Source organism: Apium graveolens, chromosome 2 (genome assembly GCF_009905375.1).
Source record: "Apium graveolens cultivar Ventura chromosome 2, ASM990537v1, whole genome shotgun sequence".
NCBI lineage: Eukaryota > Viridiplantae > Streptophyta > Magnoliopsida > Apiales > Apiaceae > Apium > Apium graveolens.
In genome coordinates this window covers 232,021,390-232,026,242 of record NC_133648.1, presented here as the reverse complement: position 1 = coordinate 232,026,242, position 4,853 = coordinate 232,021,390, and positions in this window count along the sequence as shown.

The following is a 4,853-nucleotide window of genomic DNA, read 5'->3' as shown; positions in this document are numbered from 1 at the left end:
ATTTCTCACGTTGGTTTTTCATACAGACATTATCTCAAACACCTAACAGGCATACTTGAATCTCATTTTTTTTTCACATGGCACCAAAGGATTTAATCATTGATGGAGCTAAGTTTGTCCCCAACAACTATGCTGCAGTTCTTGATCACACTGAAGCTCCATCTGAATTGCACTTTGTGCAAGATCTTCTTGCACATAGTGAGGTTGGGTATGCATTAACACAGCCTGAATTCTTTTCAAGCCAACAAGTACTGAGGTTTTGGAGGACTGGACTTTTTGATGATGGTGGTCAATGTGGAACTCCCAGTATTATCTTCCAAGTGGGTGATTCATCCTTTGTAGTCACTCCTGGTACAGTACGCAGGGCTTTACATCTTCCAGAAGATTGTACTTTCTCAATTCCAGAGGACTCAGCCCTTCGGGAGTTAATGGCTGAATTGGGATATGAAAAGAGTCTGACGAAACTTGGACAGTTGAAACGGGCTAATATCAGAAGAGAATGGAGTTTCTTCTTTGATTGCATCACCAAAGCTTTTGGGAACAAATGTTCAAATTTTGATGATATCCCAATTCTGAGTCAGCACATAGGGTATGTTATTATTCATCAAACTCAATTTGATTTTGCAACTGGTTTAATTGGTTTTATTGGGGATAGGATGACAGAGGATCGAGATGTTGTTTATTTTGCTAGATTCTGTCAACTTATTTACACTTACTGTACTGATGAACCTCATTTAGTCAGCACTCAAACCCCACCTTTTAAGGTTGCAAAACGATACTTTAATGACCTGGTAAATGCTGATACTAAGAAAAAAGTGGTTAGACCATTACAGATTCCTAAGTCTGTAAAACAGATCCTGGTAAATGCTGATCCTGATACTTATAGATCTGTTTACTCTGATGTCCAACCAACTCCAAATACCCAAAATCCATTAACCTCAGTACCTACCTCTCATTCTACTCAACCTACCCTCAGAACATATCTCAAATCCTATCTCTCCACTTCACAGACTGCTCAACCTTCATCTTCAGCACCTACTGTGAAGCCTTCATCTTCCAAGCCAAAGAGGACAAAGAATGTTCCTCAAACATCTCAAAAGAGAAGTAGGATTGTATTGAGAGATGAATCTGATTCTGAGGAACCGGTTCCTGCTAGAGAACCTGTTGTATCTGAAGCTGAGAAAGAGATTTCTCAGAAGGATTCTGAAATTGGGGGTTCTAGGCTTCTCAAGAGGCTTAGACGAATGACAGTTCCTGAAACTCCCAAGGAATCCAAATCAACAAGGAAGTACAAGAAACAGAGGGCACAAAGGCCAGTTTCAGATGATGAAGAGGAAGCAGCTAAGGAAGGGGATCAGGAATCTCTGATCTCACAAGACAAGGAATTTGCTCCAGTCACTTCTTCTCCATCAACTCCATCTCAGGAAGCTGTATCTGACAAGGCTAACTCACCATCTGTGTCTCTTGTTGATCCAGGCACAAGTGCTGATATTGATGTTCAACACTTGGTTATGTCTGAAGTATTTCACTTAGAAGCTCCAACAGCAAATAATCCTTCCACAACACCTGTTACTGATGCTGTTCAAACTCCAGAGTTATCAACAACACCTTCTCTGCATCAAGATGCTGATGATCAGACTTTAGGTGAGCATCGGGATATGGCTGTTGATCTGAACTTAGTATCAGATCAGCAATTAGAGGATGCTGAAGCCTCCATTGCTACTCACACTGTTGTCTTATCAGAAGATACTGATTCTTTAAGTTCTGATGCTACAAATGCTGGAGATACTGGTGATGTTGCTCCAACTGTAGATGCTGATGAAGCAGGTCCTTCAGGACATACTCCTCAACAGACTCTTCCTAAGTCTGAACTGGTAAAGAAGTTTGTTATCGGGGATGCACTAGTACCTTGGAGTGAAACTCCTGTAGGTCAGGAGTGGACTAAGGAATGGAACTCAGTTTCATGTGTTCCAACTGCAATACATCTTACTGAGCACTTGACTAAAGCTGATGAAATGTTAAATTCTGATGATTTAAAAACCCAGCTTAGAGTCACTGCATTGAGTATTAAACATCTACAAGGTCTTCATTCAACTACTCATGCAGAGCTACACAAGATTCGGGAGAACTTTATCAAACAAGAACAAGTTTGGAAAATTGATAAGAAAAAGTTCTTTCAACCTACCATTGACAGTATTGCTTATATTGAGAAAACTCAAGAGAAACAACAAGCTCAGATTGATGACATTCTGACAAATCAAGCTTCTCAGCAATCGCAACTTACTGAAATCCAATCCTCAGTGGAATTACTTATCTCTCTTTTACTACCTGCTGATGCCAAAAAGGGGGAGAAGGTAATTAATTCCAAATGCAACACTAAAAAAGACACTGCAAGGAAAGGATGATGGAAATGATGATCAAGGATACTCTAGAATGGGTAGCGGTCATAGTCAAGGTAGAAGGTTTACATCAAGACAAGCTAGTCACAGGACAAGTTCTGATACTGGGAAAAGAATAAGTCCTGCTGCTGGTAAAAGGATAAGTTCTGATGAACTTCTAGATCTTGATGAGGAAATGTCAAGACAGTTATTTCTCCAAGAAAATCCAGGAATGGACTTGGAAAGTTTAAAGGAAGAAGAAGCTAGACTTAAATCAGAGAAAGTCACATCTAAATCTGAAGCTTCTGGTAAAAATTCACTTCCAAAACTCAAAGGCATTGTGATCAAAGAAAGGACACATACTGAAGCAACATTGGCTAGATCACAACCACAGATAGATCCAAGATCCAAGGGTAAAGAAAAGGTTGGTGAACCTATCAAGGTTTATGTACCTCCTGAGGAAGAAGAAATTACTGATAAAAAGGATGATCTTGCTCTGACTTCAAGAAAAGTTCTTAAAACAACCTCTGACATGGCTCAAGTTGTTCAGAGTCAAGAAATTATAAGTTCTGATATTCAGAAGAAGCAAGTAACCTCTGACAGAGCTCAAGTTAACTTGATATCAGAAAATAGATCAAAGACACTCTTACCAGGATTCACTAAAGCAAAACAGACTCAATCTTTGAAGACTACTGCAAGTGGTTTTGAAGCAAGAGTAGTTACTGGAAAGGAAGCTAGAGATAAAATTGGATTGGGAAGTGCTGATGAAAGAAGAGTACACAACACTACCAATGATCCAACTTCCTTGAGTGAACCAGATATTGGAGCAACTCCTGAGAGATTGAATCAACTGGAATCTGTACAGATGGTTTACCATACCTACTTGAAAGAATACATCATGTTGTATTTCATGACAGATGGTAGGGTTTATCATATAAGACAAAATGCCATTCCATTGAAGTATTTTGAAGAATTGGAGCATGTACTTTTCTTACTTCAAGTGGATGACAGAATAACAAAGACTGCTGCAAACTACTTAAAAGAACAGATTCAGAGACAGAAAAGGCTTTATTCTGTTAAGTCTGACAGCATATATGTTCCAAAGTACAGAGATCACAATGGTGATATTATTGATATGAAGCCTAATACTGCACAGATCAGAACATATCTTGGTATTAAGGGACTTGAATTCAATCTGGAGTCTGACAAAGCTTATGTCATAAGACTAGATCAGGAGTTGAGAAAAGCAAAGATCAATGATCTCAGAGCTGCAATCTTTCAAACTGGTGAAGATACTGCAGAGCTTAAAGATGTTAAAAGGAGAATGATTGATGAACTAAGATATGCTGAGAAATGTTTGTTGAAGAACTATCTCAGAACAACTCCTAACATCAGAGAGATCAGAAAATGATGAAGCCAAGTCGAAGATCTACAACTGCTTAAATTCTGATATTTATACAGACTGAAGTTGTTATCAGAAGTTGAAATTGGTAAAAGCTTTAAGGACTGTAAGTTGTAGTTATCTAGTCTAATTCTCATGCATTTGTACTTAATGTTTTTGACATCATCAAATATCTGTTAAACTTGTATATTATGTTAATTTACAAGTTGGGGGAGATTGTTAGATATATTTGATAATGTCATGGCTAATATGTTTTATGTTTAGCTTTCAGATCTTACTTGAACAGGATAAATCAGTACTTAACTGTTGATCAGTACTTATACTGGAAGTCAGGACTTAAGGATATCAGTACGTATGTTATCAGGAGATAATCATCAGAAGATAGATATCAGAACTTAAGTGCTGAAGGACAATCAGATAAGGACAGTAGCTGATTAAAGGAAAGAAGATCAAGATAAACATAAGAAGAGATATGCATGAAGAAGGAATTCCGTAAAGAATGGAATACTTGGAAGAAAAGATATCTGATTGATATATTTTAGGAAGCAGAATTATATTCCATATCAATTAGCGAATATCTTGTAACTGTGTAGTATATAAACACAGATATAGGGTTTACACTATAAGTGTTATCATTATTAGAGAAGATTATTCATTGTAACCCTAGCAGCTCTCGTGATATTTGTTCATCACTGAGAGGTAACAGTTCCATATTGTAACAGAGTTTATTGTTTCAATAAAGTTTGTTTTCTGTTACTTAAGTTCTTAAAGTTCGATTTGAGTGTAATATACACTGTATTCACCCCCTCTACAGTGTGTGTGTGACCTAACAGTGTGTGTGTGATATTGTTTGGTATTTAAAATATGGTATGTGAGTATATCTGGCTATGTGTACTATTATGTTTATAAGGTGATTATAAATTACGTGCATATAGGCCTAAGTGCCATTTGTGTTTAATTTCGGGTTGTAAGTAGGTTGCGTTGGTCAGAATATATTATAATAAGGTTATTATTAATTATGTAGGATCTCGAGACGAGGGTAAACTTGCCATAAAGGTCGAGTAAAACTTCCA